Consider the following 18,942-nt stretch of genomic DNA (forward strand, 5'->3'; position numbering starts at 1 on the left):
CAGTTGCTCAAACACTAAATGCATAAAATTAAAGATCAGCTTGTAGAAATGTAGACTTACCTTCTGGCACGAAGATAGGGAAAATGTATTCAAGGCAAGCCCAAATCATAACAAGCTGGATGGTCCCAAAATTTTAAAAAAATCTTTTATATTCCTCAATCACTTTCTTTACCAAAACACTGTCCAACATCCTCTTAAATTTGTTGACCCTATTCACTTCCAGTAGTCCCCTGGGCAGTTCCACACATCCAACACCCTCTGTGTAAAGTAAATTTGAGCTGTCTTTGCACCTCGCCACTAAGCTTGAGTCTGTTCCCCTGCATGCAGAGTTTGTGGTTTTACAAAAAAATAATTCTCAGGAGATGGGGGGGTCACAGGCAAGGCCTGCCATCCTAGTTACCCTTGAGAAGTTGATGGTGGGCCTTCTTGAACCACTGCAGTCTATGTGGTGTAGGTACCAACACAATGCTGTTAGGTAGGGAGTCAGGAGGTGAGCCACTCACTGCAGAATACCCAGCCTCTGACCTGCTGTAGTAGCCATGGCATTTATGTGGCTGGTACAATTGAGTTTCTTGTTAATGGTGACCCTGAGGATGTTGATGGTGACAGATTTGGTAAACGTAATTAACATCAAGGGGAGGTGGTTAGGCTCTTGTTGGAGATGGTCATTACCTGGTACATATCAGCTCAAGCCAGGTCTTGCTGTATGTGGGCATGGACTGCTTCATTACCTAATGAATTGTGAATGGAGCTGAGCATAGTGCAATCATCAGCGAACCACCCCACTTCTAATCTTATGGAGGGCAGGTCATTGATAAAGCAGCTGAAGAAAGTTAGGCCTCGGATGCTGGATCCTGCAGCGATGGCCAGGGAGTGAGGTGATTCACTTTAACAACCACGATCATCTTCCTTTGTGCCTACTATGACTCCAGCCACTAGAGTTTTACCCCTGATCGCCATTGACTTCAGTTTTACTTGGTGTCGCACTCAGTTGAATGCTGCCTTGATGTCAAGAGTAGTCACTTTCACCTCACATCAAACAGTTTATTAGGGTTGAATTAATCTATACATCTTTTAATGCATTCTGGAGTTATAGACAGATTTAATACAAATGTTCATTAGCACTTTGCCATCCCAAAAAATCTCTTTAATGTCCTTGTTCAAAAAAATGCCAGAAACTTAAAAACTTCAATTTTAGCAGCATCAATCTGTTTATCTACAGGATATAAAATGCAATCAATAAAAGTAAACTTTTAAATTAATTAACAGTTCAATATCTTTAAGTATATTGGGGACTAATTTAAAATCCAAAAGATGACACTCAAAATTTGAACAAAAAAATATGAAGCAGAAAATTTATTTTCTTAAGGATCAATTTTCATTTACTATTAGAATATTGGTAGGCTGCCTAAGCTCAAATGTCATGACTCTAAATTGACATAGTTGATTCTTTACAACAACAACCCTGGCTTGCATTTATATAACACCTACAACATAGTAAAACATCCCAAGGGGCTTCACAGGAGTGTAATCAAACAAAATGTGACACCGAGCCATGAGATATTAGGACAGGTGACCAAAAGCTTGGTCAAAGTGGTAGGTTTTAAGGAGCATCTTAAAGAGGAGAGAGAGAGGTTTAAGGAGAGACTGCCAGAGGTTAGGACCAAGGCAGTTGAAGGCACAGCTGCCAATCATGGAGCAATGAAAATCAAGGATGTGCAAGAGGCCAGAATTGGAGGAGTATAGAGATCTCAGAGGGTTGTAGGGCTGGAGGAGGTTACAAAGATAAGGAGAGGCGAGGCCATGGAGGGATTTGAAAACACGGATGAGAATTTTAAAATCGAGGCATTGTGGGACTGGGAGCCAGATGTAGCTTAGCGAGCACAGGGGTGATGGGTGAACGGGCCTTGGTACCAGTTAGGAAACGGGCAGCAGGGTTTGGAAAGGTAGCTTACCAGAACCATTTCCACCTGGCTGCCAATAGCCATCATTAAGATTTAGCAAAGTGAAGAACTGAGTTCCATTAAGAAAATCTAGAATTTCATGTACAATAGGTATGGAGGAAACATCTTCCTTAAACTGTCTATGATCAACATAAAGCAAAGATATCGGAAATTACAATTGTAGAAACTCAAGGAGGCTGCCAATTTTCCTTTTTGATGCATAACAAGTGGACAAGTGGGTAAATACCATATCCTCCTTTATAGAACAAGCATGCAAAAAGGCTTTTTTTCCCCCCAAAGTTAAAACATATCTAATTAGAGAGGTCCTTCTTGGCACTGAGTAACTTCTCCAAATTATTCACACAAAATTAATGATAATGTCTTCGAGTTCAGAAGTTAAATTCAAGGCTTGAAATGAATGGAAATTAGTCCTTCAAAGATGAGCACCTAGTAATAGTAATTCTGAGATTAATTCTCCTTCATGGAACGTCTGAATGGGGTGATTAGAGAATGACTGGATATTTTCAACACTCTCCTGGATGTGTAATTTGATCCCACAGGATTGCCTTTCAAGTCCTATATAACTAGTCATACTATTAGGCTATTTACTTATCCAGTATGTCCTTATCAATATTTCTTCCTGTTGTATCATAGTCATTTTGCCAAATTATCTTCTCACTAACCTCTACCTCATTTGATGTACCAACCAGGTTTCAAAATGAGGATGAGCTCATCCAATCCCCTTTTTTCAGAAAGTATAACAAATCAAGAGGACTTAAAAAAAATCATCTTTCTTTCACTGGTGCTGACAATACGTTTTCATACTCATCATGTACTTTAATCTTTCTTTTGGTTTACCCAATTTTGCAAATTGATCCACAAGTATCATTTATACAGACTATTTATAATTTGTAGGTGGCATGCTCAAGTGTACACATAATTTAGATTATGCATTTAATATTAGCACCAAATATGCAGCAGTTTTTATCAAGGATTGAGGTCCGTTCCAAGAAAAAAGTATTCAACAGCAATCGATAACCATCAAAGAAGCTGAAATCCTAGATCTACATATCAAAGGGCCACGAAGAGATCGCTGTGTTTCTTTATCATTTGCTTTTTTAAAAGCAGTTTAATTTGCCCTCATATTTATTGCTAACAAACTTTCTTATCAGTATTTCTTATGTTGATAGTATTGAATTACGACCCTTCTCATTCTGTGCTAGCTCATGTATTGTTTTATGCCATTAGCCTTTTTGTATGTAATGTGAGATTTAATTTATTGTGCAGCCACCTGCCTCCCATTTCAGATTTTGATTACAACCCTTTAGCAGGCCCAACTATTTCCTTTAGTAGGCCCAAAAGTGAGTACTGAAGTAATTACATCTGCACCTTTTTATATTCCAAATTCCAAAGAAATTGCAAGCCGGAAATTAAGGTTAACAAGAACCCAAGTTTAATCCTTTAGGCACTAATTTGTCACACCCTTAATGTAAGTGGGCAGATCACAGCCATTCTTTTGTATTCTCATTTAGCCATAATTTGCTGTGACAGGACATCTAACGGCATCTGCCGTTAGTTAGACTTGCCCATGCATTTTTAGGTGTTCAAAATTTTTGAATAGCAAGTTGCTGAAAGTGTGAAGTGATGACATCGCAGCGAGGGAAACCTGGGATCTGAGTGAACAGGGCAAGCAACTGTGTATCTCCTTAACTAATCAGATTGACGGATTGTGAAATTAACAGTGCAAGGACTGAGAAGGAAATGTAAGTTAGAGTGGGTGAATTCAATGTCAAATCAGGTACAGCTTGGATTAAGAAAGATAAAAAGAGACAGAAAGGAAAAGTAAAATTTAAAAAATTGAATTTAAAATGACATTTAAAAAATTTCCAACCACAATTAAAACCTGAAGGAATGAGACTCCACACTTGTAATAGTTAATTTTCAGTGCCTGAGAGCTTGACTGGCAGTAATTAACACTTATCACGTTGTTAACAGGGTACTTAGGCTGAAATGAACAAGACCTAACTTTCTGTGGCGAGTTTAGTTCATATTCACCGCACAAATACAGGAACTTCATGCTGTTCAATGAATTTCAATGATGAGGCAGACAGCGAGATGCAATTTTCACTAAGTTAACGGCGGGGCGGCACATCTCGGACAGCAACTTTTGGATTTCCACGTTTAACCGTGCATTTGGCCCTCAACTGAAGTTGCTGTAGCATTTATGCATAAATAACGGTGAGTGCCATTAGCCTCACTGTTACTTTGACAGCAAATTATGGCCCACTGTTGAAAGTAACACATCATTTGTGTAAGTCTGTCTAGGTTAGCCTTTAATGATTTAATCGTTGCTTGGAGAAGTCAAAGATTCTTTACAATGTTGTGTTATTCTCAAAATATAATTTTTTGTTCTTTTTGGACTGATTTTGTTTTGTCTCTTGGAGGCAGTGACTATTTGCAGGGGTAAAGTTCTAAGGATGCCGGTAGTCCTCTGAAGCCTCATCCAAGGCACCATTTTTCATGTATGAACCTAGACAATAAGGGGGTGAATTTCTGCAGAGGTTCTCCCACTTGTCTGCCATAACTTTAACGGAAGAGTTGCGGAAATCCTAGGAAAACAATGTAAATGCCATTTATATCATTTTTACAGGAATTCCACAGCTCTTCGCCGAAGTTACATGGAAATTCACCCCCTAAGTTCTAGCTGACTATATGATCTTGGGAGCCAACACAACCAAGTCAAATCCCATCATCTGACACATACACATACATTTCAGCAGAGGTCAATATATAGTAATTAAGAGTGGACACCCTGGCTAATTTTCTCCTCTCCAATCCGGGGACACTGAGATCCATTGTAGCACCTCTACTACCATCCTGCCTGAAATAATCTAACTCAATACAAATTGGGTATAAACCTTGGGGCTTTCTTGGTCCGCCTGCCTGAAAGACAATGCTTTAACCAGCTGAGCCATCAAGGAAGGCATAAACATAAATTTTAATGACATCCAACAACAACTTGCATTTTTTTTATAAAGTGTCTTTAACAAAGAAAAAAGTCCCAAAGCAGTTCACAGACATTGTCAAGGTTTGTGATTTTTGACCATTTTTCCATGGAAGGTATTTGGTAAAGTTACTTTTAGATGTATTTTAAAGCATACTATATTCACCCAAGGAAAAAAGAATCCACTGAGACGATAGATGGTTAAAACAATAATGTTTAAGCTTTGATATTGTTTCTCTTAGATTGTAAATAATTAGCAATTCATTAGCAGCATGGTAACCGAAAAACACCTCACACCCATTGTGTTAGGAAGTCTTTGACACCCTTTGGCTGTGAACATACGGGTGGGGGTGGGGGGAAATGGAGACAGATACAAACAATCAATCAATCAGTTTGGTTTTTAAAACCGAAAGCTGCAGGGGCAGTCAAGCCCAGCAAAAGTAGTAGTTTAGAAGTTATTTCATTATTTTAAAGCAAAATGATCCACTAATGTGGCTAGGCATAGCATGTTCATCATTTTATATTATTGCATGAAGATAAGGTGTACTGATTGAACTAAATTAATCTGATCATAATGGTTGCTCTGTATGTTCACTCACTATGAAATAAAGCAGCTTTAACAATTCGTATATGTTCTCGTTTCACCAAGTGTTTGCTCAGCCACCTTTGGCGAGATTGAAGAAGCATCAGTGTGAAAGACATGAATACCCAATTCAAAGCACAAGGGGGTACTATTGTTACGCCACTAGATTATGCTATTATATTGTTAGATAATGAACAGGACAGGTAAATACCTATAAATGTAAGACACTCGAATACCGTACAGGATTAAACAGTACTGCATATGTATGGCAAGACCCTAAACTTGGTCAGAGGTGAGTTTCAAGGAGGTCTTAAAGGAGCAAAGGATTCCAGAAAGGGCTTTAGGGATGTAAAGTGGGATTTAGGGAGGTAATTTCATAACATAGTGCCTAGGTGGCTATAGGTACGGCAATCAATTATGAGGCAAAGAGAGGGGAGGTTGTAAAAGATGCTAGAGTCAGAAGATTGAAGAGAGGGGAGAGGGAGTGTAGTGCTGGAGAAGGTTACATATCCTCAAGCAACAATCTGACATAGTCATACCCACAGAATCATATCTATCAGCCAACGTCCCAGTCTCCTCCATCACATTCCCTGGGTATGCCTTGTCTCACTGGTAGGGCAGACTCACCAGAGTGGAGGTACAGTGGTATACAGTCGGTGGGGGGGGGGGTGAGAAGTGGCTCTGGGAGTCCTCACTATTGATTCAGGACCCCATGAAGTCTCGTAGCTTCAGGTCAAACATGGGCAAGGAATCCTCCTGCTGATTACCACCTACTGCCCTCCCTCAGCTGATGAATCAGTACTCCTTCATGTTGAATACCACTTGGAGGAACCACTGGTGGTAGCAAAGGCACAAAACTTAAATGTCCATCATTAAGAGTGGCTCGGTAATACCATCACTGACTGAGCAGGTCAAGTCTTGACGGACATAGCCGCCAAATTGCACTTGAGTAAGGTGATGAGAGAACCAACATGAGCGAATAACCTACTTGACCTTGTCCTCACCAACCAACTTGTCGTAGATTCATCTGTCCATGACAACGTTGGTAGGAGTGACCACCACATAGTCCCTGTGGCAACCAAATGCCGTCATCACACTGAGGACACCCTCTATTGTGTCGTGTGGCACCACCACTGTGCTAAGTGGGATAGATTAAGGACAGATGTGGCAACTCAAAATTGGGCATCCATGAGGCATTGTGGACCATCAGCAGCAGAACTGTATATCACTACAATCTGTAACATAATAGCCTGGCATATCCCTTACTCCTCCATCACCATTAAGCCAGGTGAACAAACCTGGTTCAATGAGGAGTGTAGAAGAGCTTGCCGGGTGCAGCACCAGGTGTACCTGAAAATAAGGTGCCCACCTGGTGAAGCTACAACGCAGGACTAAAAGTATGCTAAACTGCAAAAGCAGCATGCCATAGACAGAGCTAAGCGAACCCACAACCATACAGTTGTGATTGGTGATGGACAATTAAGCAACTAATGGGAGGAGGAAGCTCCATGAACATTCCCCCCCCCCCCTCAAAGATGGCAGAGCCCAACACGTGAGTGCAAAGGACAAGGCTGAAGCATTTGCAATCACTTTCAATTCACTCCACATGAGATCAAGAAATGGCTGAGTGCAGTGAACACAGCAAAGGCTATGGGCCCTGACAACATATCAGCTGTAGTCCTGAAGACCTGTGCTTCAAACTAGCCATGCCTCTAGCCAAGTTGTTCCACTACAGCTACAACATTGGCATCTACCGGCCCATGTGGAAAATTGGACAAATCCAACCCAACCAATTACTGCCTCATCAACCTTCTTCCAATCATAAACAAAGTGATGGAAGGAGTCACCAACAGTGCTATCAAGTGGTACTTACTCACCAATAACCTGCACACCGATGCTCAATTTGGGTTCCGCCAGGACCATTCGGCTCCAGACCTCATTGCAGTCTTGGTCCAAACATGGGCAGAAGAGCTGAATTCCAGACATTAAGTGAGGATGAGTGTCCTTGACATCATGGCAGCAAGCAACTGGGTGTGGCACCAAGGAGCCCTAGTAAAACTGAAGTCAATGGGAATCAGGGAGAAAACTTTCCAATGACTAGAATTATCCCTGGCACAAAAGAAGATGATTGTGCTTGTTGGAATCCAATCATCACAGCCTCAGGACATTACTATGTACTATCTACAGGATGCGCTGCAGCAGCTTGCCCAGGCTTCTTCCACAGCATCTCCCAAACCCATGACCGCCACCACCTAGAAGGACAACGGCTGCAGATGCACGGGAACACCATCACTTCCAAGTTCCCCTCCAAGTCGCCCATCATCCTGACTTGGACATATATTTGTAAACAATTTTACAACACCAAGTTATAGTCCAGCAATTTTATTTTAAATTCACAAACTTTCGGAGGCTACCTCCTTCCTCAGGTGAACGATGTGGAAATGAAATCCTCGAAATGAAGTCGCATTTATAATTCACAGAACAATGCTTGGTGATAACAGACAGTTTTTTCAACTGCCTGTTGCCAAGGCAATCAGTGTGCAGACAGACAGGTGTTACCTGCCAGGTCTCAGAATATACAAATCACCAAAAAAAAACAACAAACAAAAAAAAGAGATAGAGAGGTAGAAACATAGAAAAGACAGCAACTGACCCGTTATATTAAAAACAGATAACATTTGTTCGCTGGTGGGGTAACGTGTAGCGTGACATGAACCCAAGATCCCGGTTGAGGCCGTCCTCATGGGTGCGGAACTTGGCTATCAATTTCTGCTCGACGATTTTGCGTTGTCGTGTGTCTCGAAGGCCGCCTTGGAGTACGCTTACCCGAAGGTCGGTGGCTGAATGTCCTTGACTGCTGAAGTGTTCCCCGACTGGGAGGGAACCCTCCTGTTTGGCGATTGTTGCGCGGTGTCCGTTCATCCGTTGTCGCAGTGTCTGCATGGTCTCGCCAATGTACCATGCTCTGGGGCATCCTTTCCTGCAACGTATGAGGTAGACAACGTTGGCCGAGTCACAGGAGTATGAACCATGCACCTGGTGGGTGGTGTCCTCTCGTGTGATGGTGGTATCTGTGTCGATGATCTGGCATGTCTTGCAGAGGTTACCGCGGCAGGGTTGATGTCAGATCATTGACACAGATACCACCATCACACGAGAGGACACCACCCACCAGGTGCATGGTTCATACTCCTGTGACTCGGCCAACGTTGTCTACCTCATACGTTGCAGGAAAGGATGCCCCAGAGCATGGTACATTGGCGAGACCATGCAGACACTGCGACAACGGATGAACGGACACCGCGCAACAATCGCCAAACAGGAGGGTTCCCTCCCAGTCGGGGAACACTTCAGCAGTCAAGGACATTCAGCCACCGACCTTCGGGTAAGCGTACTCCAAGGCGGCCTTCGAGACACACGACAACGCAAAATCGTCGAGCAGAAATTGATAGCCAAGTTCCGCACCCATGAGGACGGCCTCAACCGGGATCTTGGGTTCATGTCACGCTACACGTTACCCCACCAGCGAACAAATGTTATCTGTTTTTAATATAACGGGTCAGTTGCTGTCTTTTCTATGTTTCTACCTCTCTATCTCTGTTTTTTTTTGTTTGTTGTTTTTTTTTGGTGATTTGTATATTCTGAGACCTGGCAGGTAACACCTGTCTGTCTGCACACTGATTGCCTTGGCAACAGGCAGTTGAAAAAACTGTCTGTTATCACCAAGCATTGTTCTGTGAATTATAAATGCGACTTCATTTCGAGGATTTCATTTCCACATCGTTCACCTGAGGAAGGAGGTAGCCTCCGAAAGCTTGTGAATTTAAAATAAAATTGCTGGACTATAACTTGGTGTTGTAAAATTGTTTACAATTGTCAACCCCAGTCCATCACCGGCATCTCCACATCTGGACATATATTGCCATTCCTTCATTGTAGCTGGATCAAACTCCTGGAACTCCCTACCAAACAGCATTGTGGGAGTACCTTCACCACATAGACTGCAGCAGTTCAAGAAGGCCTACCACCACCTTCTCAAGGGCAACTTGGGATGGACAATAAATGCCAGCCTTGCCAGCGATGCCCACTTCCCAAAGAATTATAAAATAAAAAAAGGAGGGGTGAGGCCATGGAGGGATTTAAACACAAGGATAAGAATTTTAAATGTGAAGCATTGGGGAAGAGGAGGCATTGTAGGATGGAGGACAGAAGTGATAGGCAAGCAGGATGCTGTGCAGGATAAGAAATGGGCAGCGGTGTTTTGAATGAGCTGAGGTTTAGAGAGTGGAGAATGGCAGACCAGCCAGAAGAGCATTGTCAAGTCTGGAGAAGGCTTAAGGCATGGATGAGGGTTTCAGCAAAGGGTGGGCTGAGGTGGGGCAGAGTTAGAATCATAAAAAGTTATGGCACAGAAGGAGGCCATTCGGCCCATCCTGTCCGTGCCGGCCGAAAAACAGCTATCCAGTTTAATCCCATTTTCCAGCACTTGGTCCGTAGCTCTGTAGGTTACGGCACTTCAAGTGCACATCCAAGTACTTTTTTAATGAGTTGAGGGTTTCTGCCTCTTACCACCCTTTCAGGCAGTGAGTTCCAGACACCCACCACCCTCTGGGTGAAAAAAATTCTCCTCAGCTCCCCTCTAATCCTTCTACCAATTACTTTAAATCTATGCCCTCTGGTTACTGACCCCTCTGCTGAGATAAATAGGTCCTCTCTATCCACTCTATCTAGTCCCGTCATAATTTTAGATACCTCAATTAAATCTTCCCTCAGCCTCCTTTGTTCCAAAGAAAACAACCCTAGCCTATCCAATCTTTTCTCATTGCTAAAATTCTCCAGCCCTGGCAACATCCTCGTAAATCTCCTCTGTACTCTCTATAGTGCAATCACATCTTTCCTGTAATGTGGTGACCAGAACTCTACGCAGTACTCAAGCTGTGGCCTAACCAATACAGTTCTAGCATAACCTCCCTGCTCTTATATTCTATGCCTCGGCTAATAAAAGAAAGTATCCCGTATGCCTTCTTAACCATCATATCTATCTGTCCTGCTACCTTCAGGGATCTGTGGACACTCCAAGGTCCATTTGTTCCTCTACACCTCTCAGTATCCTCCCATTTATTGTGTACTCCCTTGCCTTGTCTGCCCTCCCCAAATGCATTACCTTACACTTGTCTGGATTGAATTCCTTTTGCCACTTTTCTGCCCATCTGACTAGTCCATTGATATCTTCCTGCAGTCTACAGCTTTCCTCCTCACTATCAACCGCACGGCCAATTTTTGTATCATCTGCAAACTTCTTGATCAAGTCCCCCACGTTCAAGTCCAAATCATTAATATATACCACAAAAAGCAATGGACCTAGTACTGAGTCTTGCGGAACCCCACTGGAAACAGCCTTCCAGTCGCAAAAACACCCATCGACCATTACCCTTTGCTTCCTGCCACTGAGCCAATTTTGGATCCAACTAGCCACTTTCCCTTGGATCCCATGGGCTTTTACTATTTCGACCAGTCTGTCATGTGGGACCTTGTCAAAGCCTTGCTAAAATCCATGTATACACGTCAAACGCGTTACCCTCATCGACCCTCCGTTCTTACCTCCTCAAAAAATTCAATCAAGTTAGTCAGACACGATCTTTCCTTAACAAATCCATGCTGACTGTCCTTGATTAATCCGTGCATTTCTAAATGACGGTTTATACTGTCTCTCAGAATTATTCCAATGATTTGCCCACCACCGAGGTTAGACTGACTAGCCTGTAATTACTTGGTCTATCCTTTTCTCCTTTTTTAAACAACGGTAACAACGTTAGCAGTCCTACAATCCTCCGGCACCATGCCTGTAGCCAGGGAGGATCGAGTTGTGTGATGTTTCGGAGGTGGAGGTAGGTGATCTTTGTGATGAAGAGGATATGGGGTCAGCTCAGCATAGGATTTGAATAGGATGGAAACATTGTGAACACTCTGGCTCAGCCTGAGACAATGGCTGGGGAGGGGGATAGAGGGATAATGGCAAATGGAAGGCCAAAGCGAGGTTATTGAGCGTTTGTAAATGCAATTCTAAGTAAATTAGATGAGAGATTTTTTTCCGGGGTGCACATGGAAGTGAGATTGGAAGCGGGTAGAGGGATGTTGGTGATGAGGAATAGGTTTCAGCGTTGGCTCGGTGCTAGTACGCTCATCTCTGAATCAGAAGGTCATGGGTGTAAACCCCACCCTAAAGACTTGAGCAGATAATCTAGGCTGACACTTCACTGATTGAGGGAGTGCTGCACTGTCAAAAGTGCTTTCTTTTGGATGTTAAACTGAGGTCCATCAGCCCTCTCAGGTGAACATAAAAGCACTATTTGAAGGAGAGAAGATGTGATGTGGAGATGCCGGTGATGGACTGGGGTGCACAAATGTAAGGAATCTTACAACACCAGGTTATAGTCCAACAGTTTTATTTGAAAATCACAAGCTTTCGGTGATTATCTCCTTCGTCAGGTGAGTGAGTGAATGAGAGGTTCTCAAATTGCATATTTGAGAACCTCTCATTCACTCACTCACCTGACGAAGGAGATAATCTCCGAAAGCTTGTGATTTTCAAATAAAACTGTTGGACCATAACCTGGTGTTGTAAGATTCCTTACATTTGAAGGAGAGAAGGGGAGCTCTACCAGTGCCCAACCAACATTTATCACCCAACCAACAGCACTAAAAAAGATTATCACATTGCTGATTGTGGGACCTGGCTGTGTGCAATTTGGCTGCTGTGTTTCCTCACATTATAACAGTGACTACACCTCAAAAGTAATTAATTGGCATTTGATGTCCTGAGGTCATGAAAGGTGCTATAGAAATGCAAGTTTTTTTTCTTTATAATGAAATCGTTCAAAGTGGCCTTGCTGGCGAAAAAACTAATGAGTAGAATAGAAACAAGCATGTAACACCGAAACTCACGAGGGCATCAAATTTGAGTATCTGAAAAGGATGATATTAATATTAAATTTTAACTGAAGAAAGGTAGAGGGAACCAACTGTGAAAATCCATCAAGGGGAATTGTATAATTGTCAGATTTAAAACACCTTCAGCAAAATTAAAACCTTATTCAAAGATTTGGACTGAGCATTTGTGAACACTTGAATATAATCAACAAGAGGCAGAGGGAGGCAGAGCCTCCACCAGAGTATTGATGGACAGTGTGCATTGGGATATTGTACTAAAATCCAGCACTGAGCTAACTTCCAGCTGAGATAGTTGGTGAAGAACCATACTTTGAGGTTTCTCCCTTTCGAACAAAAAAGGTATTCCTATTGAAAGAACTGAATGATGATTTTCAGATTATTTTGGTAGAATTTTGGTATATATTTATGAGGCCAGAGCTTTAAACCTAGAGAGGATGGGGATGAAAAGACACAGGATGAATATCCCTCCTACTACAGCCTTGCCAAGCAGCAAATCAGAAGATGAAAGAGCCCACTACACATCAAACTATTGTGTCTGACCATCAGTGCCAGCAGAACTAACGGACTGCAAAGAATGGGGACTAGACAGAAGCTTTGTTCATCCCCTCAGTAATCTAAAAATCACTCTCATTCTCAAATGTTCAATCATACATGCAGATCTGGCAGATTTTCAGTTCTGCCTGTCATGCCATTGGTCAAAGGTCAAATCTCAGGCATATTTGGAAGAGAGCCTCTCATGCATGGGGAAAGTCATATGGAATCTTTTTTTAAAACTTTTTAAAATTAGTTTTTCAAATTCCCACACAATCTTTATATAATTAACTTACTGAATGCAACACAACAGGTATATTTTTAAATCATTTCAAAATGTATATACATGATTAAATATTCAATGCATGACAGCATTAATAGATCAAGCTTGTTCTGTGAGAAATTATTAAAATACAGAAACTTCCAAGCTGTGAGACTCAAAAATGGAATTGCGCTCACATTAGTTTAGGGATTGTAGTTCATCCAAATTGTGACTTTAGTCCCCATTTAAAGGATATCTAAAATGGTAATTAGGTAGCTCTAGAAAAAAACAAAAGTTGTCTGGCATTAGGCCCTGGAGAGTGTTAAAGCAACCTCATGCTTAAAATGCCTTTAAAATTAAGACATAATAATAAAGTCCATGGGATTAAAGGGATAGTGGCAACGTGGATACAAAATTGGCTAAGGGACAGAAAGCAGGGAGTAGTGGTGAACAATAGTTTTTCAGACTTGAGGGAAGTACACAGTGGCGTTCTTCAGCGGTCAGTATTAGGACCACTGCTCTTTTTGATATATATTAATGGCCTGGACTTGGGTATAGAGGGTATAATTTCAAAGTTTGCAGATGACACAAAACTCGGAAATGTAGTAAACAATGTGGAGGATAGTAACAGACTTCAGAAGGACATAGACAGACTGGTGAAATGGGCGGACATGTGGCAAATGAAATTTAATGCAGAGAAGTGTGAAGTGATACATTATGGTAGGAAGAATGAGGAGATGCAATATAAACTAAATGGTACAATTTTAAAGGGGATGCAGGAACAGAGAGACTTGGGAGTGCACATACACAAATCTTTGAAGGTGGCTGGACAAGTTGAGAAGGCTATTTATTAAAAAAGCATATGGAATCCTGGGCTTTATTAATAGAGACATAGGGTACAAACGCAAGGCAGTTGTGCTAAACCTTTATAAAACACTGGTTAGGCCTCAGTTGGAGTTTGTGTCCAATTCTGGACATCACACTTTAGGAAGGATGTCAAGGCCTTAGAAAGGGTGCAGAAGAGATTTACTAGAATGGTACCAAGGATGAGGGACTTCAGTTATGTGGAAAGACTGGAGAAGCTGGGGTTATTCTCCTTAAAACAAAGAAGGTTAAGGGGAGATTTGATAGAGGTGTTCAAAATCATGAACAGTTTTGAAAAAGTAAATAAGGAGAAACTGTTTCCAGTGGCAGAAGGGTCGGTAACCAGAGGACACAGATTTAAGCTGATCAGCAAAAGAGCCAGAGGTGACATGAGGAAACAATTTTTTACGCAGCAAGTTGTAATGATATCTGGAATGCACTGCCTGAAAGGTTGGTGGAAGCAGATTCAATAGTAACTTTAAAAAGGGAATTAGATAAATACTTGAAGGGAAAAAAATTTACCGGGCTATGGGGAAAGAGCAGGGCAATGGGACCAATTGGATAGCTCAAAGAGCCGGCACAGGCACGACGGGCCAAATGGCCTCCTCCTGTGCTATACCTACTATGATAATAAAATTGTGATTTAAGCAGAATGCTTACTATCTAACATTGAATATATAATTTGTGTTACGTGAGGGGAATCACAGGTGGCTTTATTACATATATGTTACATGTTTCCTCCAGTTAAACATTGAGAAGACTGAAGCCATTGTCCTTGGTACCCACCACAAACTTCACTAACTCCAATTCCTCCTTCCTGCCAGAATAAAGCAGACTGTTTGCAACCTTGGCATCCAGTTCGGTCCTAAGCTGAGTTTCTGAACCCATATGCACTCCATCACAGATTGCACACTTCCACCTCCATAACATCTTCTATAAGCATGTAAACAGTAAACGGGTAGTAAGAGGAGGGATGGGGCCGATTAGGGACCAAAAAGGAGATCTACTCATGGAGGCAGAGGACATGGCCGAGGTACTAAATGAATACTTTGCATCAGTCTTTACTAAGGAAGAAGATGCTGCCAGAGTCTCAGTAAAGGAAGATGTAGTTGAGATACTGGATGGGCTAATAATTGATAAAGAGGAGGTACTAGTAAGGCTAGCTGTACTTAAAATAGATAAGTCACCTGGTCAGGATGGGATGCATCTTAGGTTGCCGAGGGAAGTAAGGGTGGAAATTGCGGAGGGATTGGCCATAATCTTCCAAACATCCTTAGTTACAGGGGAAGTGCCAAAGGACTGGAGAATTGCAAATGTTGCGCCCTTGTTCAAAAAAAGGTGTAAGGATAAACCCAGCAACTACAAAGGCCAATCAGTTTAACCTTGGTGGTGGAGAAACTTTTAGAAACAATAATCCGGGACAGAATTAGCAGTCACTTGGACAAGTGTGGATTGATTAGGGAAAGCCAGCACGGATTTGTTAAGGCAAATCGTGTTTAACTAACTTGACAGAGTTTTTTGATAAGGTAACAGAGAGGGTCGATGAGGGCAATGCAGTTGATGTGGTGTATATGGAATTTCAAAAGGCGATTGATAAAGTGCCGCATAATGGGCTTGTCATCAAGATTGAAGCCCGTGGAATGAAGGGGGCTGTGGCAACATGGATACAAAATTGAATAAATAACAGGAAGCAGAGAGTAGTGGTGAACGGTTGTTTTTTGGATTGGAGGGGGGTGTACAGTGCTGTTCCTCAGTGGTCGGTACTAGGACCACTGCTTTTCTTGATATATATTAATGACTTGGACTTGGGTGTACAGAGCACAATTTCCAAATCTGCAGATGACACAAAACTTGGAAGTGTAATGAACAGTGAGGAGGATAGTGATAGACTTCAAGAGTACATAGACAGGCAGGTGGAATGGGTGGACACGTGGCAGATGAAATTTAACGCAGAAAAATGTGAAGTGATACAATTCGGTAGGAAGAATGAGGAAAGGCAATATAAAATAGAGGGCATAATTCTAAAAGGGGTACAGGAACAGAGAGATTTGGGAGTATATGTGCACAAATTGCTGAAAGTGACAGGGCAGGTTGAGAAAACAGTTAAAAAGCAGACAGGATCCTGGGCTTTATAAATAGAGGCATAGAGTTCAAAAGCAAGGAAGTCATGATGAACCTTTATAAAACACTGATTCGACCACAACTGGAGTACTGTGTCCCGTTCTGGGCACCGCATTTTAGGAAAGATGTGAAAGCCTTAAAGAGGGTGCAGAAAAGATTTACTAGAATGATTCCAGGGTTAAGGGACTTCAGTTAGGTGGATAGGCTGGAGAAGCTGGGGTTGTTCTCCTTGGAATAGAGCAGGTTGAGAGGAGATTTGATAGAGGTATTTAAAGTCTTGAAGGGTCTAGACAGAATAGGTAGAGAGAAACTGTTTCCATTGGCGGATGGGTCAAGAACCAGAGGACATAGATTTAAGGGGATTGGCAAAAAAACCAAAGGTGACATGAGGAAAAACTTTTTTACGCAGCGAGTGGTTAGGATCTGGAATGCACTGCTAGGGTGGGTGGTGGAGGCAGATTCAATCGTGGCTTTCAAAAGAGAACTGGATAAGTACTTGAAAGGAAAAAAAATTCAGGGCTATGGGGAAAGGGCGGGGGAGTGGGACTAGCTGGATTGCTCTTGTATAGAGCTGGCATGGATTCGATGGGCTGAATGGCCTCCCTCCGTGCTGTAACCTTTCTTTGGTTCCAACATTGTGCACCTCCACTACTACCTCAAGTAATCTGCTGCTGAAACCCTGTTACACATCTTCATCATCTCCAGACACAATTACTCCAATGTTCTCCTTGCTGGCCTTCCATCCTACACTCTCTATAAACACCAGCTCATCCAAAACTCTCCTGCTTATACCCTATCCTGTACCAAGTCCTTCTTGGCCATCATGCTATCCTCGCTGGCCTACATTGGCTCCTGGTCCCTCAACACCTCAAAATTAAAATTCTTGTCCTTTCTTTAAATCTTTCCATGGACTTGCTCCCCATCCCCCCTCCCCCCAACATCTCTGTGACCTTCTCCTGCCTTACAGCCCCTCCCAAACTCTGTTCCTCGGACTCTAGCCTTTTGTGCAACCCCCTTCTTTCATCCCGCTATTGATAGCTATGCCTTCAGCTGTGTAGACCCCACACTCTGCATTTCCTCCCTCAACCACTCAACCTCACTTGCCTCCTTTAAGTCTCTCCTTTACAACTGACCTCTTTAACCAAGCTTTTGATCATCCTTCCTAATCTCTCCTTCTTTGGGTTGGCATCCCTATTCCTCATGCCTCTGTGAAGCACTTGGGGATATTTTTCTATGTTAAAGATGCTATATAAATGCAAGGTGTTGTTCTTGTTGAGTTATGGCCACATGGAATAGATTCTGTGTTTAATAACTGGACAGTGAACCACCTTTATTTATCTATCAACATTGTTCATAGGCATATCAAAGTAGTGAATACTCATTAGTATTTTTATCACTTAATTTCAGACTGTATCTGCAACTATTATCTACTATTACTATTATAACTAAATCCTGAGAAAGATATAAATTGTTCAAAAGAAATATATTTAACTCAGTATTACATTTGGGGTACAATTACATAAACAAATAATTTGTACCACAGTTCATGAAACGTTAACTCTGTTCCTCTCTCCACAGATGCTGGCTGACCTGCTGAATGTTTCCAGCATTTTCTGTTTTTATTTCAAATTTCCACCATCAGTATTTTGCTTTTGTTTTAGGGAATATATTATGCTTTGTTTGGGATTTTGGATTTAAATGTTATGCTGAGATTATTAGTTCTGTACATTAAAGTGGTTTGGTGCATTGCGCTTAGCTCCAGTGTCTGTGTGCCTGGAACTGGTGATATTATTTAACCTCTTGTACTTTGTTATGACATAAACTTAGGATCTTCTCATCTCTTTTATAATTTATAGAACCAGCACTCAACATAAAGTGGTAAAACAATTGTTGAAAAGAATATATATTTGGAGAAAAATCTTAAACCATCAATTGAAGCATTATGAGATTGTGTCGTGTAGGCAAATACCTCTTCCTTGTTTCATAGCCACACTTGGGATGGGCAATAAATGCTGGCCTTGCCAGCGACGCCCACATCCCATGAACGAATAAAAAAACCTCAAATTTCACATCTTTGCACACATTACTTAAGTTACATTTGGAACTTCAGTATGGTACTTAGGTTCTCTTAGAACCACCAAAATATTATTGTGCACTTAACCCAATTTTAGTAAAGGCAGGTATATAGACTTGGCGTCTAACGTTCCGTGATGTTATAGTAAACAAGTTGACCCTAGTTAAAAATAATCTGACTCCAAGAAGCTCTTACTGTTTCATATTGTACCTCCCTAAAGACTAATGCAGATTTACACGACCCGTTGGATTGCTCGCACAGAAAGATTTGCCTAAAAATGGGGGAGGGTTTCATACACTAAACCAAAATTGAAAGACTACCGAAATCATGAGCTCGTTGTGTGTAAATAACTTTTTTTAGGCTGGATAATAATTAGCATATTATCTTGAGCAGTGATTTATTTATCTCCCAACATCTAAACAATGCACTGAACCACACCGGCAGTGAAGAGAAGGGTCTTAGACCCGAAACGTCGACTGACTGACTTTTGCTTGTCCACATATGCTGCCTGACCTGCTGACTATTTCCAGCTTTTCCTATTTTTGTTTTCAAATTTCCAGCATCAGCAGTATTTTGCAATTATTTACTAATTTGAGGTATTTAATTTAT

The sequence above is a fragment of the Heptranchias perlo genome, chromosome 4 (assembly GCF_035084215.1).
Source record: "Heptranchias perlo isolate sHepPer1 chromosome 4, sHepPer1.hap1, whole genome shotgun sequence".
In the NCBI taxonomy this organism is placed as follows: domain Eukaryota; kingdom Metazoa; phylum Chordata; class Chondrichthyes; order Hexanchiformes; family Hexanchidae; genus Heptranchias; species Heptranchias perlo.